At 38.0% G+C, this 24,309-nt stretch overlaps 32 non-coding genes across 32 annotated transcripts; all 32 read right to left on the bottom strand.

The window, feature by feature from the left end:
• Nucleotides 1-674: 674 nt before the first annotated feature.
• Nucleotides 675-748, bottom strand: TRNAV-CAC (transfer RNA valine (anticodon CAC)). The gene has a single exon. It is a non-coding gene; the product is annotated as a tRNA-Val (tRNA).
• Nucleotides 749-1,466: 718 nt separating this feature from the next.
• Nucleotides 1,467-1,540, bottom strand: TRNAV-CAC (transfer RNA valine (anticodon CAC)). Its single transcript has one exon. It is a non-coding gene; the product is annotated as a tRNA-Val (tRNA).
• A 453-nt stretch (nucleotides 1,541-1,993) lies between these two features.
• TRNAV-CAC (transfer RNA valine (anticodon CAC)) lies at nucleotides 1,994-2,067 on the bottom strand. The gene has a single exon. It is a non-coding gene; the product is annotated as a tRNA-Val (tRNA).
• Nucleotides 2,068-2,445: 378 nt separating this feature from the next.
• TRNAV-CAC (transfer RNA valine (anticodon CAC)) lies at nucleotides 2,446-2,519 on the bottom strand. The gene has a single exon. It is a non-coding gene; the product is annotated as a tRNA-Val (tRNA).
• Nucleotides 2,520-2,972: 453 nt separating this feature from the next.
• TRNAV-CAC (transfer RNA valine (anticodon CAC)) lies at nucleotides 2,973-3,046 on the bottom strand. Its single transcript has one exon. It is a non-coding gene; the product is annotated as a tRNA-Val (tRNA).
• A 378-nt stretch (nucleotides 3,047-3,424) lies between these two features.
• On the bottom strand, nucleotides 3,425-3,498 carry TRNAV-CAC (transfer RNA valine (anticodon CAC)). The gene has a single exon. It is a non-coding gene; the product is annotated as a tRNA-Val (tRNA).
• Nucleotides 3,499-4,587: 1,089 nt separating this feature from the next.
• TRNAL-CAG (transfer RNA leucine (anticodon CAG)) lies at nucleotides 4,588-4,661 on the bottom strand. The gene has a single exon. It is a non-coding gene; the product is annotated as a tRNA-Leu (tRNA).
• A 67-nt stretch (nucleotides 4,662-4,728) lies between these two features.
• TRNAV-CAC (transfer RNA valine (anticodon CAC)) lies at nucleotides 4,729-4,802 on the bottom strand. Its single transcript has one exon. It is a non-coding gene; the product is annotated as a tRNA-Val (tRNA).
• Nucleotides 4,803-5,046: 244 nt separating this feature from the next.
• TRNAV-CAC (transfer RNA valine (anticodon CAC)) lies at nucleotides 5,047-5,120 on the bottom strand. Its single transcript has one exon. It is a non-coding gene; the product is annotated as a tRNA-Val (tRNA).
• Nucleotides 5,121-5,405: 285 nt separating this feature from the next.
• On the bottom strand, nucleotides 5,406-5,479 carry TRNAV-CAC (transfer RNA valine (anticodon CAC)). Its single transcript has one exon. It is a non-coding gene; the product is annotated as a tRNA-Val (tRNA).
• A 1,023-nt stretch (nucleotides 5,480-6,502) lies between these two features.
• On the bottom strand, nucleotides 6,503-6,576 carry TRNAV-CAC (transfer RNA valine (anticodon CAC)). Its single transcript has one exon. It is a non-coding gene; the product is annotated as a tRNA-Val (tRNA).
• A 403-nt stretch (nucleotides 6,577-6,979) lies between these two features.
• Nucleotides 6,980-7,053, bottom strand: TRNAV-CAC (transfer RNA valine (anticodon CAC)). The gene has a single exon. It is a non-coding gene; the product is annotated as a tRNA-Val (tRNA).
• Nucleotides 7,054-7,297: 244 nt separating this feature from the next.
• Nucleotides 7,298-7,371, bottom strand: TRNAV-CAC (transfer RNA valine (anticodon CAC)). The gene has a single exon. It is a non-coding gene; the product is annotated as a tRNA-Val (tRNA).
• A 994-nt stretch (nucleotides 7,372-8,365) lies between these two features.
• On the bottom strand, nucleotides 8,366-8,439 carry TRNAV-CAC (transfer RNA valine (anticodon CAC)). Its single transcript has one exon. It is a non-coding gene; the product is annotated as a tRNA-Val (tRNA).
• A 1,111-nt stretch (nucleotides 8,440-9,550) lies between these two features.
• TRNAV-CAC (transfer RNA valine (anticodon CAC)) lies at nucleotides 9,551-9,624 on the bottom strand. The gene has a single exon. It is a non-coding gene; the product is annotated as a tRNA-Val (tRNA).
• An 880-nt stretch (nucleotides 9,625-10,504) lies between these two features.
• TRNAV-CAC (transfer RNA valine (anticodon CAC)) lies at nucleotides 10,505-10,578 on the bottom strand. Its single transcript has one exon. It is a non-coding gene; the product is annotated as a tRNA-Val (tRNA).
• An 85-nt stretch (nucleotides 10,579-10,663) lies between these two features.
• Nucleotides 10,664-10,737, bottom strand: TRNAV-CAC (transfer RNA valine (anticodon CAC)). Its single transcript has one exon. It is a non-coding gene; the product is annotated as a tRNA-Val (tRNA).
• Nucleotides 10,738-11,140: 403 nt separating this feature from the next.
• On the bottom strand, nucleotides 11,141-11,214 carry TRNAV-CAC (transfer RNA valine (anticodon CAC)). The gene has a single exon. It is a non-coding gene; the product is annotated as a tRNA-Val (tRNA).
• A 1,195-nt stretch (nucleotides 11,215-12,409) lies between these two features.
• Nucleotides 12,410-12,483, bottom strand: TRNAV-CAC (transfer RNA valine (anticodon CAC)). The gene has a single exon. It is a non-coding gene; the product is annotated as a tRNA-Val (tRNA).
• A 244-nt stretch (nucleotides 12,484-12,727) lies between these two features.
• Nucleotides 12,728-12,801, bottom strand: TRNAV-CAC (transfer RNA valine (anticodon CAC)). Its single transcript has one exon. It is a non-coding gene; the product is annotated as a tRNA-Val (tRNA).
• Nucleotides 12,802-14,576: 1,775 nt separating this feature from the next.
• On the bottom strand, nucleotides 14,577-14,650 carry TRNAV-CAC (transfer RNA valine (anticodon CAC)). The gene has a single exon. It is a non-coding gene; the product is annotated as a tRNA-Val (tRNA).
• Nucleotides 14,651-15,074: 424 nt separating this feature from the next.
• On the bottom strand, nucleotides 15,075-15,148 carry TRNAV-CAC (transfer RNA valine (anticodon CAC)). The gene has a single exon. It is a non-coding gene; the product is annotated as a tRNA-Val (tRNA).
• A 403-nt stretch (nucleotides 15,149-15,551) lies between these two features.
• Nucleotides 15,552-15,625, bottom strand: TRNAV-CAC (transfer RNA valine (anticodon CAC)). Its single transcript has one exon. It is a non-coding gene; the product is annotated as a tRNA-Val (tRNA).
• Nucleotides 15,626-16,701: 1,076 nt separating this feature from the next.
• TRNAV-CAC (transfer RNA valine (anticodon CAC)) lies at nucleotides 16,702-16,775 on the bottom strand. The gene has a single exon. It is a non-coding gene; the product is annotated as a tRNA-Val (tRNA).
• Nucleotides 16,776-17,886: 1,111 nt separating this feature from the next.
• TRNAV-CAC (transfer RNA valine (anticodon CAC)) lies at nucleotides 17,887-17,960 on the bottom strand. Its single transcript has one exon. It is a non-coding gene; the product is annotated as a tRNA-Val (tRNA).
• A 1,516-nt stretch (nucleotides 17,961-19,476) lies between these two features.
• Nucleotides 19,477-19,550, bottom strand: TRNAV-CAC (transfer RNA valine (anticodon CAC)). The gene has a single exon. It is a non-coding gene; the product is annotated as a tRNA-Val (tRNA).
• Nucleotides 19,551-19,635: 85 nt separating this feature from the next.
• Nucleotides 19,636-19,709, bottom strand: TRNAV-CAC (transfer RNA valine (anticodon CAC)). Its single transcript has one exon. It is a non-coding gene; the product is annotated as a tRNA-Val (tRNA).
• A 403-nt stretch (nucleotides 19,710-20,112) lies between these two features.
• On the bottom strand, nucleotides 20,113-20,186 carry TRNAV-CAC (transfer RNA valine (anticodon CAC)). Its single transcript has one exon. It is a non-coding gene; the product is annotated as a tRNA-Val (tRNA).
• A 721-nt stretch (nucleotides 20,187-20,907) lies between these two features.
• TRNAV-CAC (transfer RNA valine (anticodon CAC)) lies at nucleotides 20,908-20,981 on the bottom strand. Its single transcript has one exon. It is a non-coding gene; the product is annotated as a tRNA-Val (tRNA).
• A 400-nt stretch (nucleotides 20,982-21,381) lies between these two features.
• On the bottom strand, nucleotides 21,382-21,455 carry TRNAV-CAC (transfer RNA valine (anticodon CAC)). The gene has a single exon. It is a non-coding gene; the product is annotated as a tRNA-Val (tRNA).
• Nucleotides 21,456-22,017: 562 nt separating this feature from the next.
• On the bottom strand, nucleotides 22,018-22,091 carry TRNAV-CAC (transfer RNA valine (anticodon CAC)). Its single transcript has one exon. It is a non-coding gene; the product is annotated as a tRNA-Val (tRNA).
• A 1,775-nt stretch (nucleotides 22,092-23,866) lies between these two features.
• TRNAV-CAC (transfer RNA valine (anticodon CAC)) lies at nucleotides 23,867-23,940 on the bottom strand. The gene has a single exon. It is a non-coding gene; the product is annotated as a tRNA-Val (tRNA).
• Between the last annotated feature and the right edge of the window lie 369 nt (nucleotides 23,941-24,309).

Below are 24,309 nucleotides of genomic sequence, written 5' to 3' on the forward strand. Positions count from 1 at the left end.
TTTTTTTTCATGTTGAACCGCAATAAACGATTTCATGCTCACTAAGTAGAATAAATGGGGTAATAAATGAGTAAATGGTGAATAAGAGTGCAATATTAACTACAAAAAGACTTGATATGACTCAAATTTTAGAGAGTTATCATAAGACAAGCATGATAACCAATTACACCACCCACTTAAGGTGAGATTTCAACATGCTTTGAACTCGAATCAACACTGAGACCTCTCATGTGTGAGATTAGTTACACCACCCGACAAAATGAGATTTCAAAAAGTACAACAACTCGAATCAAGACTTATATTTCAGATTGAACTCGAATCAACGGTGAAAACATTGTTCAGGTGAAAACGTTGTTTGTCTGAGCCAAGGTTCAAACTAGGGACCTGTAGTGTGTGAGACTAGCGTGATAACCAACTACACCACCTAGACAAGCTCAGAAACCAAAATAACGATTTGAACTCGAATCAACAGTGAAAACGTTGTTCAGGAAAAAGTAAAAACATAATTTTAAAAATGTCTGAGCCCAGGTTCGAACTGGGGACCTGTAGTGTGTGAGACTAGCGTGATAACCAACTACACCTCCCAGACAAGCTCAGAAACCAAAATAATGATTTGAAGTCGAATCAACAGTGAAAACGTTGTTCAGGAAAAAGTAAAAACATAATTTTAAAAATGTCTGAGCCCAGATTCGAACTGGGGACCTCTAGTGTGTGAGACTAGCGTGATAACCAACTACACCACCCAGACAAGCTCAGAAACCAAAATAATGATTTGAACTCGAATCAACAGTGAAAACGTTGTTCAGGAAAAAGTAAAAACATAATTTTAAAAATGTTTGAGCCCAGGTTCGAACTAGGGACATCTAGTGTGTGAGACTAGCATGATAAACAACTACACCACCAAGACAAGCTAAGAAACTAAAATAACGATTTGAACACGAATCAACAGTGAAAACGTTGTTAAGGAAAAAGTAAAAACAAAATTTTAAAAATGTCTGAGCCGAGGTTCAAGGGGACCTCTAGTGTGTGAGACTAGCGTGATAACCAACTACACCACCCAGACAAGCTCAAAAACCAAAATAATGATTTGAACTCGAATCAACAGTGAAAACGTTGTTAAGGAAAAAGTAAAAACATAATTTTAAAAATGTCTGAGCCGAGGTTCAAACTAGGGACCTATAGTGTGTGAGACTTGCGTGATAACCAACTACACCACCTAGACAAGCTCAGAAACCAAAATAACGATTTGAACTCGAATCAACAGTGAAAACGTTGTTCAGGAAAAAGTAAAAACATAATTTTAAAAATGTTTGAGCCCAGGTTCAAACAAGGGACCTGTAATGTGTGAGACTAGCGTGATAACCAACTACACAACCAAGACAAGCTCAGAAACCAAAATAACGATTTGAACTCGAATCAACAGTGAAAACGTTGTTCAGGAAAAAGTAAAAACATAATTTTAAAAATGTCTGAGCCCAAGTTCGAACTGGGGACCTCTAGTGTGTGAGACTAGCGTGATAACCAACTACACCACCCAGACAAGCTCAAAAACCAAAATAATGATTTGAACTCGAATCAACAGTGAAAACGTTGTTAAGGAAAAAGTAAAAACATAATTTTAAAAATGTCTGAGCCGAGGTTCAAACTAGGGACCTGTAGTGTGTGAGACTAGCGTGATAACCAACTACACCACCAAGACAAGCTCAGAAACCAAAATAATGATTTGAACTGGAATCAACAGTGAAAACGTTGTTGAGGAAAAAGTAAAAACATAATTTTAAAAATGTCTGAGCCCAGGTTCAAACTAGGGACCTGTAGTGTCTCAGACTAGCGTGATAAGCAACTACACCACATAGACAAGCTCAGAAACCATGAGACTAGCGTGATAAGCAACTACACCACATAGACAAGCTCAGAAACCAAAATAACGATTTGAACTCGAATCAACAGTGAAAACGTTGTTCAGGAAAAAGTAAAAACATAATTTTAAAAATGTCTGAGCCCAAGTTCGAACTGGGGACCTCTAGTGTGTGAGACTAGCGTGATAACCAACTACACCACCCAGACAAGCTCAGAAACCAAAATAATGATTTGAAGTCGAATCAAAAGTGAAAACGTTGTTAAGGAAAAAGTAAAAACATAATTTTAAAAATGTCTGAGCCGAGGTTCAAACTAGGGACCTGTAGTGTGTGAGACTAGCGTGATAACCAACTACACCACCAAGACAAGCTCAAAAACCAAAATAACGATTTGAACTCGAATCAACAGTGAAAACGTTGTTAAAAATGTCTGAGCCCAGGTTCAAACTAGGGACCTGTAGTGTGTGAGACTAGCGTGATAACCAACTACATCACCAAGACAAGCTCAAAAACCAAAATAACGATTTGAACTCGAATCAAAAGTGAAAACGTTTTTCAGGAAAAAGTAAAAACATAATTTTAAAAATGTCTGAGCCCAGGTTCGAACTGGGGACCTCTAGTGTGTGAGACTAGCGTGATAACCAACTACACCACCCAGACAAGCTCAGAAACCAAAATAATGATTTGAACTCGAATCAACAGTGAAAACGTTGTTAAGGAAAAAGTAAAAACATAATTTTAAAAATGTCTGAGCCCAGGTTCAAACTAGGGACCTGTAGTGTGTGAGACTAGCGTGATAACCAACTACACCACCAAGACAAGCTCAGAAACCAAAATAACGATTTGAACTCGAATCAACAGTGAAAACGTTGTTCAGGAAAAAGTAAAAACATAATTTTAAAAATGTCTGAGCCCAGGTTCAAACTAGGGACCTGTAGTGTCTCAGACTAGCGTGATAAGCAACTACACCACATAGACAAGCTCAGAAACCATGAGACTAGCGTGATAAGCAACTACACCACATAGACAAGCTCAGAAACCAAAATAACGATTTGAACTCGAATCAACAGTGAAAACGTTGTTCAGGAAAAAGTAAAAACATAATTTTAAAAATGTCTGAGCCCAAGTTCGAACTGGGGACCTCTAGTGTGTGAGACTAGCGTGATAACCAACTACACCACCCAGACAAGCTCAGAAACCAAAATAATGATTTGAAGTCGAATCAAAAGTGAAAACGTTGTTAAGGAAAAAGTAAAAACATAATTTTAAAAATGTCTGAGCCGAGGTTCAAACTAGGGACCTGTAGTGTGTGAGACTAGCGTGATAACCAACTACACCACCAAGACAAGCTCAAAAACCAAAATAACGATTTGAACTCGAATCAACAGTGAAAACGTTGTTAAAAATGTCTGAGCCCAGGTTCAAACTAGGGACCTGTAGTGTGTGAGACTAGCGTGATAACCAACTACATCACCAAGACAAGCTCAAAAACCAAAATAACGATTTGAACTCGAATCAAAAGTGAAAACGTTTTTCAGGAAAAAGTAAAAACATAATTTTAAAAATGTCTGAGCCCAGGTTCGAACTGGGGACCTCTAGTGTGTGAGACTAGCGTGATAACCAACTACACCACCCAGACAAGCTCAGAAACCAAAATAATGATTTGAACTCGAATCAACAGTGAAAACGTTGTTAAGGAAAAAGTAAAAACATAATTTTAAAAATGTCTGAGCCCAGGTTCAAACTAGGGACCTGTAGTGTGTGAGACTAGCGTGATAACCAACTACACCACCAAGACAAGCTCAGAAACCAAAATAACGATTTGAACTCGAATCAACAGTGAAAACGTTGTTCAGGAAAAAGTAAAAACATAATTTTAAAAATGTCTGAGCCCAGGTTCAAACTAGGGACCTGTAGTGTCTCAGACTAGCGTGATAAGCAACTACACCACATAGACAAGCTCAGAAACCATGAGACTAGCGTGATAAGCAACTACACCACATAGACAAGCTCAGAAACCAAAATAACGATTTGAACTCGAATCAACAGTGAAAACGTTGTTCAGGAAAAAGTAAAAACATAATTTTAAAAATGTCTGAGCCCAAGTTCGAACTGGGGACCTCTAGTGTGTGAGACTAGCGTGATAACCAACTACACCACCCAGACAAGCTCAGAAACCAAAATAATGATTTGAAGTCGAATCAAAAGTGAAAACGTTGTTAAGGAAAAAGTAAAAACATAATTTTAAAAATGTCTGAGCCGAGGTTCAAACTAGGGACCTGTAGTGTGTGAGACTAGCGTGATAACCAACTACACCACCAAGACAAGCTCAAAAACCAAAATAACGATTTGAACTCGAATCAACAGTGAAAACGTTGTTCAGGAAAAAGTAAAAACATAATTTTAAAAATGTTTGAGCCCAGGTTCGAACTGGGGACCTCTAGTGTGTGAGACTAGCGTGATAACCAACTACACCACCTAGACAAGCTCAGAAACAAAAATAATGATTTGAACTCGAATCAACAGTGAAAACGTTGTTCAGGAAAAAGTAAAAACATAATTTTAAAAATGTCTGAGCCGAGGTTCAAACTAGAGACCTGTAGTGTGTGAGACTTGCGTGATAACCAACTACACCACCTAGACAAGCTCAGAAACAAAAATAACGATTTGAACTCGAATCAACAGTGAAAACGTTGTTCAGGAAAAAGTAAAAACATAATTTTAAAAATGTCTGAGCCCAGGTTCAAACTGGGGACCTGTAGTGTCTGAGACTAGCGTGATAACCAACTACACCACATAGACAAGCTCAAAAACCAAAATAACGATTTGAACTCGATTTGAGGAAAAAGTAAAAACATAATTTTAAAAATGTCTAAGCCCAGGGTCGAACTGGGGACCTCTAGTGTGTGAGACTAGCGTGATAACCAACTACACCACCCAGACAAGCTCAGAAACCAAAATAATGATTTGAACTCGAATCAACAGTGAAAACGTTGTTCAGGAAAAAGTAAAAACATAATTTTAAAAATGTCTGAGCCGAGGTTCAAACTAGGGACCTGTAGTGTGTGAGACTTGCGTGATAACCAACTACACCACCTAGAAGGGCTCAGAAACCAAAATAACGATTTGAACTCGAATCAAAAGTGAAAACGTTTTTCAGGAAAAAGTAAAAACATAATTTTAAAAATGTCTGAGCCCAGGTTCGAACTGGGGACCTCTAGTGTGTGAGACTAGCGTGATAACCAACTACACCACCTAGACAAGCTCAGAAACAAAAATAATGATTTGAACTCGAATCAACAGTGAAAACGTTGTTCAGGAAAAAGTAAAAACATAATTTTAAAAATGTCTGAGCCGAGGTTCAAACTAGGGACCTGTAGTGCGTGAGACTTGCGTGATAACCAACTACACCACCTAGACAAGCTCAGAAACCAAAATAACGATTTGAACTCGAATCAACAGTGAAAACGTTGTTCAGGAAAAAGTAAAAACATAATTTTAAAAATGTACGTTGTTCAGGAAAAAGTAAAAACATAATTTTAAAGATGTCTGAGCCCAGGTTCGAACTGGGGACCTCTAGTGTGTGAGACTAGCGTGATAACCAACTACACCACCCAGACAAGCTCAGAAACCAAAATAAGGATTTGAACTCGAATCAACAGTGAAAACGTTGTTCAGGAAAAAGTAAAAACATAATTTTAAAAATGTCTGAGCTGGGGACCTCTAGTGTGTGAGACTAGCGTGATAACCAACTACACCACCCAGACAAGCTCAGAAACCAAAATAATGATTTGAACTCGAATCAACAGTGAAAACGTTGTTCAGGAAAAAGTAAAAACATAATTTTAAAAATGTCTCAGCCGAGGTTCAAACTAGGGACCTGTAGTGTGTTAGACTTGCGTGATAACCAACTACACCACCTAGACAAGCTCAGAAACCAAAATAACGATTTGAACTCGAATCAACAGTGAAAACGTTGTTCAGGAAAAAGTAAAAACATAATTTTAAAAATGTCTGAGCCCAGGTTCAAACTAGGGACCTGTAGTGTGTGAGACTAGTGTGATAACCAACTACACCACCAAGAAAAGCTCAGAAACCAAAATAACGATTTGAACTCGAATCAACAGTGAAAACGTTGTTCAGGAAAAAGTAAAAACATAATTTTAAAAATGTCTGAGCCCAAGTTTGAACTAGGGACCTCTAGTGTGTGAGACTAGCGTGATAACCAACTACACCACCCAGAAAAGCTCAGAAACCAAAATAATGATTTGAAGTCGAATCAACATTGAAAACGTTGTTAAGGAAAAAGTAAAAACATAATTTTAAAAATGTCTGAGCCCACGTTCAACCGGACCTGTAGTGTGTGAGACTAGCATGATAACCAACTACACCACCAAGACAAGCTCAGAAACCAAAATAACGATTTGAACTCGAATCAACAGTGAAAACGTTGTTAAGGAAAAAGTAAAAACATAATTTTAAAAATGTCTGAGCCCAGGTTCAAACTAGGGACCTGTAGTGTGTGAGACTAGCGTGATATCAACTACACCACCAAGACAAGCTCAGAAACCAAAATAACGATTTGAACTCGAATCAACAGTGAAAACGTTGTTCAGGAAAAAGTAAAAACATAATTTTAAAAATGTCTGAGCCCAGGTTCGAACTGGGGACCTCTAGTGTGTGAGACTAGCGTGATAACCAACTACACCACCCAGACAAGCTCAGAAACTAAAATAATGATTTGAACTCGAATCAACAGTGAAAACGTTGTTCAGGAAAAAGTAAAAACATAATTTTAAAAATGTCTGAGCCAAGGTTCAAACTAGGGACCTGTAGTGTGTGAGACTTGCGTGATAACCAACTACACCACCAAGACAAGCTCAAAAACAAAAATAACGATTTGAACTCGAATCAACAGTGAAAACGTTATTCAGGAAAAAGTAAAAACATAATTTTAAAAATGTCTGAGCCGAGGTTCAAACTAGGGACCTGTAGTGTGTGAGACTTGCGTGATAACCAACTACACCACCAAGACAAGCTCAAAAACCAAAATAACGATTTGAACTCGAATCAAAAGTGAAAACGTTTTTCAGGAAAAAGTAAAAACATAATTTTAAAAATGTCTGAGCCCAGGTTCGAACTGGGGACCTCTAGTGTGTGAGACTAGCGTGATAACCAACTACACCACCCAGACAAGCTCAGAAACCAAAATAATGATTTGAACTCGAATCAACAGTGAAAACGTTGTTCAGGAAAAAGTAAAAACATAATTTTAAAAATGTCTGAGCCGAGGTTCAAACTAGGGACCTGTAGTGTGTGAGACTTGCGTGATAACCAACTACACCTCCAAGACAAGCTCAAAAACCAAAATAACGATTTGAACTCGAATCAAAAGTGAAAACGTTTTTCAGGAAAAAGTAAAAACATAATTTTAAAAATGTCTGAGCCCAGGTTCGAACTGGGGACCTCTAGTGTGTGAGACTAGCGTGATAACCAACTACACCACCCAAACAAGCTCAGAAACCAAAATAATGATTTGAACTCGAATCAACAGTGAAAACGTTGTTCAGGAAAAAGTAAAAACATAATTTTAAAAATGTCTGAGCCAAGGTTTGAACTGGAGACCTCTAGTGTGTGAGACTAGCGTGATAATCAACTACACCAACCAGACAAGCTCAGAAACCAAAATAATGATTTGAACTCGAATCAACAGTGAAAACGTTGTTCAGGAAAAAGTAAAAACATAATTTTAAAAATGTCTGAGCCCAAGTTCGAAATGAGGACCTCTAGTGTATGAGAAGCGTGATAACCAACTACACCACCCAGACAAGCTCAGAAACCAAAATAATGAACTACACCACCAAGACAAGCTCAGAAACCAAAATAACGATTTGAACTCGAATCAACAGTGAAAACGTTTTTCAGGAAAAAGTAAAAACATAATTTTAAAAATGTTTGTGTTCAGGAAAAAGTAAAAACATAATTTTAAAAATGTCTGAGCCCAAGTTCGAAATGAGGACCTCTAGTGTATGAGAAGCGTGATAACCAACTACACCACCCAGACAAGCTCAGAAACCAAAATAATGAACTACACCACCAAGACAAGCTCAGAAACCAAAATAACGATTTGAACTCGAATCAACAGTGAAAACGTTTTTCAGGAAAAAGTAAAAACATAATTTTAAAAATGTTTGAGCCCAGGTTCGAACTGGGGACCTCTAGTGTGTGAGACTAGCGTGATAACCAACTACACCACCCAGAAAAGCTCAGAAACCAAAATAATGATTTGAACTGGAATCAACAGTGAAAACGTTGTTGAGGAAAAAGTAAAAACATAATTTTAAAAATGTCTGAGCCCAGGTTCGAACTGGGGACCTCTAGTGTGTGCGACTAGCGTGATAACCAACTACACCACCCAGACAAGCTCAGAAACCAAAATAATGATTTGAACTCGAATCAACAGTGAAAACGTTGATCAGGAAAAAGTAAAAACATAATTTTAAAAATGTTTGAGCCCAGGTTCGAACTGGGGACCTCTAGTGTGTGAGACTAGCGTGATAACCAACTACACCACCCAGACAAGCTCAGAAACTAAAATAATGATTTGAACTCGAATCAACAGTGAAAACGTTGTTCAGAAAAAAGTAAAAACATAATTTTAAAAATGTCTGAGCCGAGGTTTAAACTAGGGACCTGTAGTGTGTGAGACTTGCGTGATAACCAACTACACCACCAAGACAAGCTCAAAAACCAAAATAACGATTTGAACTCGAATCAACAGTGAAAACGTTGTTCAGGAAAAAGTAAAAACATAATTTTAAAAATGTCTGAGCCGAGGTTCAAATTAGGGACCTGTAGTGTGTGAGACTTGCGTGATAACCAACTACACCACCAAGACAAGCTCAGAAACCAAAATAACGATTTGAACTCGAATCAACAGTGAAAACGTTGTTCAGGAAAAAGTAAAAACATAATTTTAAAAATGTCTGAGCCCAGGTTCGTACTGGGGACCTCTAGTGTGTGATACTAGCGTGATAACCAACTACACCACCCAGACAAGCTCAGAAACCAAAATAATGATTTGAACTCGAATCAACAGTGAAAACGTTGTTCAGGAAAAAGTAAAAACATAATTTTAAAAATGTCTGAGCCCAAGTTCGAAATGTGGACCTCTAGTGTATGAGAAGCGTGATAACCAACTACACCACCCAGACAAGCTCAGAAACCAAAATAACGATGAGGACCTCAAGTGTATGAGAAGCGTGATAACCAACTACACCACCCAGACAAGCTCAGAAACCAAAATAACGATTTGAACTCGAATCAACAGTGAAAACGTTTTTCAGGAAAAAGTAAAAACATAATTTTAAAAATGTTTGAGCCGAGGTTCGAACTGGGGACCTCTAGTGTGTGAGACTAGCGTGATAACCAACTACACCACCCAGACAAGCTCAAAAACCAAAATAATGATTTGAATTCGAATCAACAGTGAAAACGTTGTTCAGGAAAAAGTAAAAACATAATTTTTAAAAATGTCTGAGCGGAGGTTCAAACTAGGGACCTGTAGTTGTGAGACTTGCGTGATAACCAACTACACCACCTAGACAAGCTCAGAAACCAAAATAACGATTTGAACTCGAATCAACAGTGAAAACGTTGTTCAGGAAAAAGTAAAAACATAATTTTAAAAATGTCTGAGCCCAGGTTCGAACTGGGGACCTCTAGTGTGTGAGACTAGCGTGATAACCAACTACACCACCCAGACAAGCTCAGAAACCAAAATAATGATTTGAACTCGAATCAACAGTGAAAACGTTGTTCAGGAAAAAGTAAAAACATAATTTTAAAAATGTCTGAGCCAATGTCTGAGCTGGGGACCTCTAGTGCGTGAGACTAGCGTGATAACCAACTACACCACCCAGACAAGCTCAGAAACCAAAATAATGATTTGAACTCGAATCAACAGTGAAAACGTTGTTCAGGAAAAAGTAAAAACATAATTTTAAAAATGTCTCAGCCGAGGTTCAAACTAGGGACCTATAGTGTGTTAGACTTGCGTGATAACCAACTACACCACCTAGACAAGCTCAGAAACCAAAATAACGATTTGAACTCGAATCAACAGTGAAAACGTTGTTCAGGAAAAAGTAAAAACATAATTCTAAAAATGTCTGAGCCCAGGTTCAAACTAGGGACCTGTAGTGTGTGAGACTAGCGTGATAACCAACTACACCACCAAGACAAGCTCAGAAACCGAAATAACGATTTGAACTCGAATCAACAGTGAAAACGTTGTTCAGGAAAAAGTAAAAACATAATTTTAAAAATGTCTGAGCCCAAGTTCGAACTGGGGACCTCTAGTGTGTGAGACTAGCGTGATAACCAACTACACCACCCAGAAAAGCTCAGAAACCAAAATAATGATTTGAAGTCGAATCAACATTGAAAACGTTGTTAAGGAAAAAGTAAAAACATAATTTTAAAAATGTCTGAGCCCACGTTCAAACTAGGGACCTGTAGTGTGTGAGACTAGCATGATAACCAACTACACCACCAAGACAAGCTCAAAAACCAAAATAACGATTTGAACTCGAATCAACAGTGAAAACGTTGTTCAGGAAAAAGTAAAAACATAATTTTAAAAATGTCTGAGCCCAGGTTCAAACTAGGGACCTCTAGTGTGTGAGACTAGCGTGATAACCAACTACACCACCCAGACAAGCTCAGAAACCAAAATAATGATTTGAACTCGAATCAACAGTGAAAACGTTGTTCAGGAAAAAGTAAAAACATAATTTTAAAAATGTCTGAGCCCAGGTTCGAACTGGGGACCTCTAGTGTGTGAGACTAGCGTGATAACCAACTACACCACCCAGACAAGCTCAGAAACTAAAATAATGATTTGAACTCGAATCAACAGTGAAAACGTTGTTCAGGAAAAAGTAAAAACATAATTTTAAAAATGTCTGAGCCGAGGTTCAAACTAGGGACCTATAGTGTGTGAGACTTGCGTGATAACCAACTACACCACCAAGACAAGCTCAGAAACCAAAATAACGAATTGAACTCGAATCAACAGTGAAAACGTTGTTCAGGAAAAAGTAAAAACATAATTTTAAAAATGTCTGAGCCCTGGTTCGAACTGGGGACCTCTAGTGTGTGAGACTAGCGTGATAACCAACTACACCACCCAGACAAGCTCAAAAACCAAAATAATGATTTGAACTCGAATCAACAGTGAAAACGTTGTTCAGGAAAAAGTAAAAACATAATTTTAAAAATGTCTGAGCCCAGGTTCGAACTGGGGACCTCTAGTGTGTGAGACTAGCGTGATAACCAACTACACCACCCAGACAAGCTGAGAAACTAAAATAATGATTTGAACTCGAATCAACAGTGAAAACGTTGTTCAGGAAAAAGTAAAAACATAATTTTAAAAATGTCTGAGCCGAGGTTCAAACTAGGGACCTGTAGTGTGTGAGACTTGCGTGATAACCAACTACACCACCAAGACAATCTCAGAAACCAAAATAACGATTTGAACTCGAATCAACAGTGAAAACGTTGTTCAGGAAAAAGTAAAAACATAATTTTAAAAATGTCTGAGCCCAGGTTCGAACTGGGGACCTCTAGTGTGTGAGACTAGCGTGATAACCAACTACAGCACCCAGAAAAGCTCAGAAACCAAAATAATGATTTGAAGTCGAATCAACATTGAAAACGTTGTTAAGGAAAAAGTAAAAACAAAATTTTAAAAATGTCTGAGCCCACGTTCAAACTAGGGACCTGTAGTGTGTGAGACTAGCATGATAACCAACTACACCACCAAGACAAGCTCAGAAACCAAAATAACGATTTGAACTCGAATCAACAGTGAAAACGTTGTTCAGGAAAAAGTAAAAACATAATTTTAAAAATGTCTGAGCCCAGGTTCAAACTAGGGACCTGTAGTGTGTGAGACTAGCGTGATAACCAACTACACCACCAAGACAAGCTCAGAAACCAAAATAACGATTTGAACTCGAATCAACAGTGAAAACGTTGTTCATGAAAAAGTAAAAACATAATTTTAAAAATGTCTGAGCCCAGGTTCAAACTGGGGACCTCTAGTGTGTGAGACTAGCGTGATAACTAACTACACCACCCAGACAAGCTCAGAAACTAAAATAATGATTTGAACTCGAATCAACAGTGAAAACGTTGTTCAGGAAAAAGTAAAAACATAATTTTAAAAATGTCTGAGCCCAAGTTTGAACTGGGGACCTCTAGTGTGTGAGACTAGCGTGATAACCAACTACACCACCCAGAAAAGCTCAGAAACCAAAATAATGATTTGAAGTCGAATCAACATTGAAAACGTTGTTAAGGAAAAAGTAAAAACATAATTTTAAAAATGTCTGAGCCCACGTTCAACCGGACCTGTAGTGTGTGAGACTAGCATGATAACCAACTACACCACCAAGACAAGCTCAGAAACCAAAATAACGATTTGAACTCGAATCAACAGTGAAAACGTTGTTCAGGAAAAAGTAAAAACATAATTTTAAAAATGTCTGAGCCCAGGTTCAAACTAGGGACCTCTAGTGTGTGAGACTAGCGTGATAACCAACTACACCACCCAGACAAGCTCAGAAACCAAAATAATGATTTGAACTCGAATCAACAGTGAAAACGTTGTTCAGGAAAAAGTAAAAACATAATTTTAAAAATGTCTGAGCCCAGGTTCGAACTGGGGACCACTAGTGTGTGAGACTTGCGTGATAACCAACTACACCACCAAGACAAGCTCAGAAACTAAAATAACGATTTGAACTCGAATCAAAAGTGAAAACGTTTTTCAGGAAAAAGTAAAAACATAATTTTAAAAATGTCTGAGCCCAGGTTCAAACTGGGGACCTCTAGTGTGTGAGACTAGCGTGATAACCAACTACACCACCCAGACAAGCTCAAAAACCAAAATAATGATTTGAATTCGAATCAACAGTGAAAACGTTGTTCAGGAAAAAGTAAAAACATAATTTTAAAAATGTCTGAGCCCACGTTCAAACTAGGGACCTGTAGTGTGTGAGACTAGCATGATAACCAACTACACCACCAAGACAAGCTCAGAAACCAAAATAACGATTTGAACTCGAATCAACAGTGAAAACGTTGTTCAGGAAAAAGTAGACTAGCATGATAACCAACTACACCACCAAGACAAGCTCAGAAACAAAAATAACGATTTGAACTCGAATCAACAGTGAAAACGTTGTTCAGGAAAAAGTAAAAACATAATTTTAAAAATGTCTGAGCCCAGGTTCGAACTGGGGACCTCTAGTGTGTGAGACTAGCGTGATAACCAACTACATCACCCAGACAAGCTGAGAAACCAAAATAACGATTTGAACTCGAATCAACAGTGAAAACGTTGTTCAGGAAAAAGTAAAAACATAATTTTAAAAATGTCTGAGCCAATGTCTCAGCTGGGGACCTCTAGTGCGTGAGACTAGCGTGATAACCAACTACACCACCCAGACAAGCTCAGAAACCAAAATAATGATTTGAACTCGAATCAACAGTGAAAACGTTGTTCAGGAAAAAGTAAAAACATAATTTTAAAAATGTCTCAGCCGAGGTTCAAACTAGGGACCTATAGTGTGTTAGACTTGCGTGATAACCAACTACACCACCTAGACAAGCTCAGAAACCAAAATAACGATTTGAACTCGAATCAACAGTGAAAACGTTGTTCAGGAAAAAGTAAAAACATAATTCTAAAAATGTCTAAGCCCAGGTTCAAACTAGGGACCTGTAGTGTGTGAGACTAGCATGATAACCAACTACACCACCAAGACAAGCTCAGAAACCAAAATAACGATTTGAACTCGAATCAACAGTGAAAACGTTGTTCAGGAAAAAGTAAAAACATAATTTTAAAAATGTCTGAGCCCAAGTTCGAACTGGGGACCTCTAGTGTGTGAGACTAGCGTGATAACCAACTACACCACCCAGAAAAGCTCAGAAACCAAAATAATGATTTGAAGTCGAATCAACATTGAAAACGTTGTTAAGGAAAAAGTAAAAACATAATTTTAAAAATGTCTGAGCCCACGTTCAAACTAGGGACCTGTAGTGTGTGAGACTAGCATGATAACCAACTACACCACCAAGACAAGCTCAAAAACCAAAATAACGATTTGAACTCGAATCAACAGTGAAAACGTTGTTCAGGAAAAAGTAAAAACATAATTTTAAAAATGTCTGAGCTGAGGTTCAAACTAGGGACCTGTAGTGTGTGAGACTTGCGTGATAACCAACTACACCACCCAGACAAGCTCAGAAACCAAAATAACGATTTGAACTCGAATCAACATTGAAAACGTTGTTAAGGAAAAAGTAAAAACATAATTTTAAAAATGTCTTAGCCCAGGTTAGAACTGGGGACCTCTAGTGTGTGAGACTAGCGTGATAACCAACTACACCACCCAAACAAGCTCAGAAACCAAAATAATGATTTGAACTCGAATCAACAGTGAAAACGTTGTTCAGGAAAAAGTAAAAACATAATTTTAAAAATGTCTGAGCCCAGGTTCAAACTAGGGACCTGTAGTGTGTGAGACTAGCGTGATAACCAACTACACCACCAAGACAAGCTCAGAAACCAAAATAACGATTTGAACTCGAATCAACAGTGAAAACGTTGTTCATGAAAAAGTAAAAACATAATTTTAAAAATGTCTGAGCCCAGGTTCGAACTGGGGACCTCTAGTGTGTGAGACTAGCGTGATAACTAACTACACCACCCAGACAAGCTCAGAAACTAAAATAATGATTTGAACTCGAATCAACAGTGAAAACGTTGTTCAGGAAAAAGTAAAAACATAATTTTAAAAATGTCTGAGCCGAGGTTCAAATAGGGACCTGTAGTGTGTGAGACTTGCGTGATAACCAACTACACCACCAAGACAAGCTCAGAAACCAACCAAGACAAGCTCAGAAACCAAAATAACGATTTGAACTCGAATCAACAGTGAAAACGTTGTTCAGGAAAAAGTAAAAACATAATTTTAAAAATGTCTGAGCCGAGGTTCAAACTAGGGACCTGTAGTGTGTGAGACTTGCGTGATAACCAACTACACCACCAAGACAAGCTCAAAAACCAAAATAACGATTTGAACTCGAATCAAAAGTGAAAACGTTTTTCAGGAAAAAGTAAAAACATAATTTTAAAAATGTCTGAGCCCAGGTTCGAACTGGGGACCTCTAGTGTGTGAGACTAGCGTGATAACCAACTACACCACCCAGACAAGCTCAGAAACCAAAATAATGATTTGAACTCGAATCAACAGTGAAAACGTTGTTCAGGAAAAAGTAAAAACATAATTTTAAAAATGTCTGAGCCGAGGTTCAAACTAGGGACCTGTAGTGTGTGAGACTTGCGTGATAACCAACTACACCTCCAAGACAAGCTCAAAAACCAAAATAACGATTTGAACTCGAATCAAAAGTGAAAACGTTTTTCAGGAAAAAGTAAAAACATAATTTTAAAAATGTCTGAGCCCAGGTTCGAACTGGGGACCTCTAGTGTGTGAGACTAGCGTGATAACCAACTACACCACCAAGACAAGCTCAGAAACCAAAATAATGATTTGAACTCGAATCAACAGTGAAAACGTTGTTAAGGAAAAAGTAAAAACATAATTTTAAAAATGTTTGAGCCCAGGTTCGAACTGGGGACCTCTAGTGTGTGAGACTAGCGTGATAACCAACTACACCACCCAGACAAGCTCAAAAACCAAAATAATGATTTGAATTCGAATCAACAGTGAAAACGTTGTTCAGGAAAAAGTAAAAACATAATTTTAAAAATGTCTGAGCCGAGGTTCAAACTAGGGACCTGTAGTGTGTGAGACTTGCGTGATAACCAACTACACCACCTAGACAAGCTCAGAAACAAAAATAACGATTTGAACTCGAATCAACAGTGAAAACGTTGTTCAGGAAAAAGTAAAAACATAATTTTAAAAATGTCTGAGCCCAGGTTCAAACTGGGGACCTCTAGTGTGTGAGACTAGCGTGATAACCAACTACACCACCCAAACAAGCTCAGAAACCAAAATAATGATTTGAACTCGAATCAACAGTGAAAACGTTGTTCAGGAAAAAGTAAAAACATAATTTTAAAAATGTCTGAGCCAAGGTTTGAACTGGAGACCTCTAGTGTGTGAGACTAGCGTGATAATCAACTACACCAACCAGATAAGCTCAGAAACCAAAATAATGATTTGAACTCGAATCAACAGTGAAAACGTTGTTCAGGAAAAAGTAAAAACATAATTTTAAAAATGTCTGAGCCCAAGTTCGAAATGAGGACCTCTAGTGTATGAGAAGCGTGATAACCAACTACACCACCCAGACAAGCTCAGAAACCAAAATAATGAACTACACCACCAAGACAAGCTCAGAAACCAAAATAACGATTTGAACTCGAATCAACAGTGAAAACGTTTTTCAGGAAAAAGTAAAAACATAATTTTAAAAATGTTTGAGCCCAGGTTCGAACTGGGGACCTCTAGTGTGTGAGACTAGCGTGATAACCAACTACACCACCCAGAAAAGCTCAGAAACCAAAATAATGATTTGAACTGGAATCAACAGTGAAAACGTTGTTGAGGAAAAAGTAAAAACATAATTTTAAAAATGTCTGAGCCCAGGTTCGAACTGGGGACCTCTAGTGTGTGCGACTAGCGTGATAACCAACTACACCACCCAGACAAGCTCAGAAACCAAAATAATGATTTGAACTCGAATCAACAGTGAAAACGTTGATCAGGAAAAAGTAAAAACATAATTTTAAAAATGTTTGAGCCCAGGTTCGAACTGGGGACCTCTAGTGTGTGAGACTAGCGTGATAACCAACTACACCACCCAGACAAGCTCAGAAACTAAAATAATGATTTGAACTCGAATCAACAGTGAAAACGTTGTTCAGGAAAAAGTAAAAACATAATTTTAAAAATGTCTGAGCCGAGGTTTAAACTAGGGACCTGTAGTGTGTGAGACTTGCGTGATAACCAACTACACCACCAAGACAAGCTCAGAAACCAAAATAACGATTTGAACTCGAATCAACAGTGAAAACGTTGTTCAGGAAAAAGTAAAAACATAATTTTAAAAATGTCTGAGCCGAGGTTCAAATTAGGGACCTGTAGTGTGTGAGACTTGCGTGATAACCAACTACACCACCAAGACAAGCTCAGAAACCAAAATAACGATTTGAACTCGAATCAACAGTGAAAACGTTGTTCAGGAAAAAGTAAAAACATAATTTTAAAAATGTCTGAGCCCAGGTTCGTACTGGGGACCTCTAGTGTGTGATACTAGCGTGATAACCAACTACACCACCCAGACAAGCTCAGAAACCAAAATAATGATTTGAACTCGAATCAACAGTGAAAACGTTGTTCAGGAAAAAGTAAAAACATAATTTTAAAAATGTCTGAGCCCAAGTTCGAAATGTGGACCTCTAGTGTATGAGAAGCGTGATAACCAACTACACCACCCAGACAAGCTCAGAAACCAAAATAACGATGAGGACCTCAAGTGTATGAGAAGCGTGATAACCAACTACACCACCCAGACAAGCTCAGAAACCAAAATAACGATTTGAACTCGAATCAACAGTGAAAACGTTTTTCAGGAAAAAGTAAAAACATAATTTTAAAAATGTTTGAGCCGAGGTTCGAACTGGGGACCTCTTGTGTGTGAGACTAGCGTGATAACCAACTACACCACCCAGACAAGCTCAAAAACCAAAATAATGATTTGAATTCGAATCAACAGTGAAAACGTTGTTCAGGAAAAAGTAAAAACATAATTTTTAAAAATGTCTGAGCGGAGGTTCAAACTAGGGACCTGTAGTTGTGAGACTTGCGTGATAACCAACTACACCACCTAGACAAGCTCAGAAACCAAAATAACGATTTGAACTCGAATCAACAGTGAAAACGTTGTTCAGGAAAAAGTAAAAACATAATTTTAAAAATGTCTGAGCCCAGGTTCGAACTGGGGACCTCTAGTGTGTGAGACTAGCGTGATAACCAACTACACCACCCAGACAAGCTCAGAAACCAAAATAATGATTTGAACTCGAATCAACAGTGAAAACGTTGTTCAGGAAAAAGTAAAAACATAATTTTAAAAATGTCTGAGCCAATGTCTGAGCTGGGGACCTCTAGTGCGTGAGACTAGCGTGATAACCAACTACACCACCCAGACAAGCTCAGAAACCAAAATAATGATTTGAACTCGAATCAACAGTGAAAACGTTGTTCAGGAAAAAGTAAAAACATAATTTTAAAAATGTCTCAGCCGAGGTTCAAACTAGGGACCTATAGTGTGTTAGACTTGCGTGATAACCAACTACACCACCTAGACAAGCTCAGAAACCAAAATAACGATTTGAACTCGAATCAACAGTGAAAACGTTGTTCAGGAAAAAGTAAAAACATAATTCTAAAAATGTCTAAGCCCAGGTTCAAACTAGGGACCTGTAGTGTGTGAGACTAGCATGATAACCAACTACACCACCAAGACAAGCTCAGAAACCAAAATAACGATTTGAACTCGAATCAACAGTGAAAACGTTGTTCAGGAAAAAGTAAAAACATAATTTTAAAAATGTCTGAGCCCAAGTTCGAACTGGGGACCTCTAGTGTGTGAGACTAGCGTGATAACCAACTACACCACCCAGAAAAGCTCAGAAACCAAAATAATGATTTGAAGTCGAATCAACATTGAAAACGTTGTTAAGGAAAAAGTAAAAACATAATTTTAAAAATGTCTGAGCCCACGTTCAAACTAGGGACCTGTAGTGTGTGAGACTAGCATGATAACCAACTACACCACCAAGACAAGCTCAAAAACCAAAATAACGATTTGAACTCGAATCAACAGTGAAAACGTTGTTCAGGAAAAAGTAAAAACATAATTTTAAAAATGTCTGAGCCCAGGTTCAAACTAGGGACCTCTAGTGTGTGAGACTAGCGTGATAACCAACTACACCACCCAGAAAAGCTCAGAAACCAAAATAATGATTTGAAGTCGAATCAACATTGAAAACGTTGTTAAGGAAAAAGTAAAAACATAATTTTAAAAATGTCTGAGCCCAGGTTCAAACTAGGGACCTGTAGTGTGTGAGACTAGCGTGATAACCAACTACACCACCAAGACAAGCTCAGAAACCGAAATAACGATTTGAACTCGAATCAACAGTGAAAACGTTGTTCAGGAAAAAGTAAAAACATAATTTTAAAAATGTCTGAGCCCAAGTTCGAACTGGGGACCTCTAGTGTGTGAGACTAGCGTGATAACCAACTACACCACCCAGAAAAGCTCAGAAACCAAAATAATGATTTGAAGTCGAATCAACATTGAAAACGTTGTTAAGGAAAAAGTAAAAACATAATTTTAAAAATGTCTGAGCCCACGTTCAAACTAGGGACCTGTAGTGTGTGAGACTAGCATGATAACCAACTACACCACCAAGACAAGCTCAAAAACCAAAATAACGATTTGAACTCGAATCAACAGTGAAAACGTTGTTCAGGAAAAAGTAAAAACATAATTTTAAAAATGTCTGAGCCCAGGTTCAAACTAGGGACCTCTAGTGTGTGAGACTAGCGTGATAACCAACTACACCACCCAGACAAGCTCAGAAACCAAAATAATGATTTGAACTCGAATCAACAGTGAAAACGTTGTTCAGGAAAAAGTAAAAACATAATTTTAAAAATGTCTGAGCCCAGGTTCGAACTGGGGACCTCTAGTGTGTGAGACTAGCGTGATAACCAACTACACCACCCAGACAAGCTCAGAAACTAAAATAATGATTTGAACTCGAATCAACAGTGAAAACGTTGTTCAGGAAAAAGTAAAAACATAATTTTAAAAATGTCTGAGCCGAGGTTCAAACTAGGGACCTATAGTGTGTGAGACTTGCGTGATAACCAACTACACCACCAAGACAAGCTCAGAAACCAAAATAACGAATTGAACTCGAATCAACAGTGAAAACGTTGTTCAGGAAAAAGTAAAAACATAATTTTAAAAATGTCTGAGCCCTGGTTCAAACTGGGGACCTCTAGTGTGTGAGACTAGCGTGATAACCAACTACACCACCCAGACAAGCTCAGAAACCAAAATAATGATTTGAACTCGAATCAACAGTGAAAACGTTGTTCAGGAAAAAGTAAAAACATAATTTTAAAAATGTCTGAGCCCAGGTTCGAACTGGGGACCTCTAGTGTGTGAGACTAGCGTGATAACCAACTACACCACCCAGACAAGCTGAGAAACTAAAATAATGATTTGAACTCGAATCAACAGTGAAAACGTTGTTCAGGAAAAAGTAAAAACATAATTTTAAAAATGTCTGAGCCGAGGTTCAAACTTGGGACCTGTAGTGTGTGAGACTTGCGTGATAACCAACTACACCACCAAGACAAGCTCAGAAACCAAAATAACGATTTGAACTCGAATCAACAGTGAAAACGTTGTTCAGGAAAAAGTAAAAACATAATTTTAAAAATGTCTGAGCCCAGGTTCGAACTGGGGACCTCTAGTGTGTGAGACTAGCGTGATAACCAACTACAGCACCCAGAAAAGCTCAGAAACCAAAATAATGATTTGAAGTCGAATCAACATTGAAAACGTTGTTAAGGAAAAAGTAAAAACAAAATTTTAAAAATGTCTGAGCCCACGTTCAAACTAGGGACCTGTAGTGTGTGAGACTAGCATGATAACCAACTACACCACCAAGACAAGCTCAGAAACCAAAATAACGATTTGAACTCGAATCAACAGTGAAAACGTTGTTCAGGAAAAAGTAAAAACATAATTTTAAAAATGTCTGAGCCCAGGTTCAAACTAGGGACCTGTAGTGTGTGAGACTAGCGTGATAACCAACTACACCACCAAGACAAGCTCAGAAACCAAAATAACGATTTGAACTCGAATCAACAGTGAAAACGTTGTTCATGAAAAAGTAAAAACATAATTTTAAAAATGTCTGAGCCCAGGTTCGAACTGGGGACCTCTAGTGTGTGAGACTAGCGTGATAACTAACTACACCACCCAGACAAGCTCAGAAACTAAAATAATGATTTGAACTCGAATCAACAGTGAAAACGTTGTTCAGGAAAAAGTAAAAACATAATTTTAAAAATGTCTGAGCCCAAGTTTGAACTGGGGACCTCTAGTGTGTGAGACTAGCGTGATAACCAACTACACCACCCAGAAAAGCTCAGAAACCAAAATAATGATTTGAAGTCGAATCAACATTGAAAACGTTGTTAAGGAAAAAGTAAAAACATAATTTTAAAAATGTCTGAGCCCACGTTCAACCGGACCTGTAGTGTGTGAGACTAGCATGATAACCAACTACACCACCAAGACAAGCTCAGAAACCAAAATAACGATTTGAACTCGAATCAACAGTGAAAACGTTGTTCAGGAAAAAGTAAAAACATAATTTTAAAAATGTCTGAGCCCAGGTTCAAACTAGGGACCTCTAGTGTGTGAGACTAGCGTGATAACCAACTACACCACCCAGACAAGCTCAGAAACCAAAATAATGATTTGAACTCGAATCAACAGTGAAAACGTTGTTCAGGAAAAAGTAAAAACATAATTTTAAAAATGTCTGAGCCCAGGTTCGAACTAGGGACCTCTAGTGTGTGAGACTAGCGTGATAAGCAACTACACCACCCAGACAAGCTCAGAAACCAAAATAATGATTTGAACTCGAATCAACAGTGAAAACGTTGTTCAGGAAAAAGTAAAAACATAATTTTAAAAATGCCTGAGCCCAGGTTCGAACTGGGGACCTCTAGTGTGTGAGACTAGCGTGATAACCAACTACACCACCCAAACAAGCTCAGAAACCAAAATAATGATTTGAACTCGAATCAACAGTGAAAACGTTGTTCAGGAAAAAGTAAAAACATAATTTTAAAAATGTCTGAGCCCAGGTTCGAACTGGGGACCACTAGTGTGTGACACTTGCGTGATAACCAACTACACCACCAAGACAAGCTCAGAAACCAAAATAACGATTTGAACTCGAATCAAAAGTGAAAACGTTTTTCAGGAAAAAGTAAAAACATAATTTTAAAAATGTCTGAGCCCAGGTTCAAACTGGGGACCTCTAGTGTGTGAGACTAGCGTGATAACCAACTACACCACCCAGACAAGCTCAAAAACCAAAATAATGATTTGAATTCGAATCAACAGTGAAAACGTTGTTCAGGAAAAAGTAAAAACATAATTTTAAAAATGTCTGAGCCCACGTTCAAACTAGGGACCTGTAGTGTGTGAGACTAGCATGATAACCAACTACACCACCAAGACAAGCTCAGAAACCAAAATAACGATTTGAACTCGAATCAACAGTGAAAACGTTGTTCAGGAAAAAGTAGACTAGCATGATAACCAACTACACCACCAAGACAAGCTCAGAAACAAAAATAACGATTTGAACTCGAATCAACAGTGAAAACGTTGTTCAGGAAAAAGTAAAAACATAATTTTAAAAATGTCTGAGCCCAGGTTCGAACTGGGGACCTCTAGTGTGTGAGACTAGCGTGATAACCAACTACATCACCCAGACAAGCTGAGAAACCAAAATAACGATTTGAACTCGAATCAACAGTGAAAACGTTGTTCAGGAAAAAGTAAAAACATAATTTTAAAAATGTCTGAGCCAATGTCTGAGCTGGGGACCTCTAGTGCGTGAGACTAGCGTGATAACCAACTACACCACCCAGACAAGCTCAGAAACCAAAATAATGATTTGAACTCGAATCAACAGTGAAAACGTTGTTCAGGAAAAAGTAAAAACATAATTTTAAAAATGTCTCAGCCGAGGTTCAAACTAGGGACCTATAGTGTGTTAGACTTGCGTGATAACCAACTACACCACCTAGACAAGCTCAGAAACCAAAATAACGATTTGAACTCGAATCAACAGTGAAAACGTTGTTCAGGAAAAAGTAAAAACATAATTCTAAAAATGTCTAAGCCCAGGTTCAAACTAGGGACCTGTAGTGTGTGAGACTAGCATGATAACCAACTACACCACCAAGACAACCTCAGAAACCAAAATAACGATTTGAACTCGAATCAACAGTGAAAACGTTGTTCAGGAAAAAGTAAAAACATAATTTTAAAAATGTCTGAGCCCAAGTTCGAACTGGGGACCTCTAGTGTGTGAGACTAGCGTGATAACCAACTACACCACCCAGAAAAGCTCAGAAACCAAAATAATGATTTGAAGTCGAATCAACATTGAAAACGTTGTTAAGGAAAAAGTAAAAACATAATTTTAAAAATGTCTGAGCCCACGTTCAAACTAGGGACCAGTAGTGTGTGAGACTAGCATGATAACCAACTACACCACCAAGACAAGCTCAAAAACCAAAATAACGATTTGAACTCGAATCAACAGTGAAAACGTTGTTCAGGAAAAAGTAAAAACATAATTTTAAAAATGTCTGAGCCCAGGTTCAAACTAGGGACCTCTAGTGTGTGAGACTTGCGTGATAACCAACTACACCACCCAGACAAGCTCAGAAACCAAAATAATGATTTGAAGTCGAATCAACATTGAAAACGTTGTTAAGGAAAAAGTAAAAACATAATTTTAAAAATGTCTGAGCCCACGTTCAAACTAGGGACCTGTAGTGTGTGAGACTAGCTTGATAACCAACTACTCCACCAAGACAAGCTCAGAAACCAAAATAACGATTTGAACTCGAATCAACAGTGAAAACGTTGTTCAGGAAAAAGTAAAAACATAATTTTAAAAATGTCTGAGCCCAGGTTCAAACTAGGGACCTGTAGTGTGTGAGACTAGCGTGATAACCAACTACACCACCAAGACAAGCTCAGAAACCAAAATAACGATTTGAACTCGAATCAACAGTGAAAACGTTGTTCATGAAAAAGTAAAAACATAATTTTAAAAATGTCTGAGCCCAGGTTCGAACTGGGGACCTCTAGTGTGTGAGACTAGCGTGATAACTAACTACACCACCCAGACAAGCTCAGAAACTAAAATAATGATTTGAACTCGAATCAACAGTGAAAACGTTGTTCAGGAAAAAGTAAAAACATAATTTTAAAAATGTCTGAGCCGAGGTTCAAATAGGGACCTGTAGTGTGTGAGACTTGCGTGATAACCAACTACACCACCAAGACAAGCTCAGAAACCAACCAAGACAAGCTCAGAAACCAAAATAACGATTTGAACTCGAATCAACAGTGAAAACGTTGTTCAGGAAAAAGTAAAAACATAATTTTAAAAATGTCTGAGCCGAGGTTCAAACTAGGGACCTGTAGTGTGTGAGACTTGCGTGATAACCAACTACACCACCTAGACAAGCTCAGAAACCAAAATAACGATTTGAAC

Source organism: Cucurbita pepo, chromosome 7 (assembly GCF_057944985.1).
Source record: "Cucurbita pepo subsp. pepo isolate OVF chromosome 7, ASM5794498v1, whole genome shotgun sequence".
In the NCBI taxonomy this organism is placed as follows: Eukaryota; Viridiplantae; Streptophyta; class Magnoliopsida; order Cucurbitales; family Cucurbitaceae; genus Cucurbita; species Cucurbita pepo.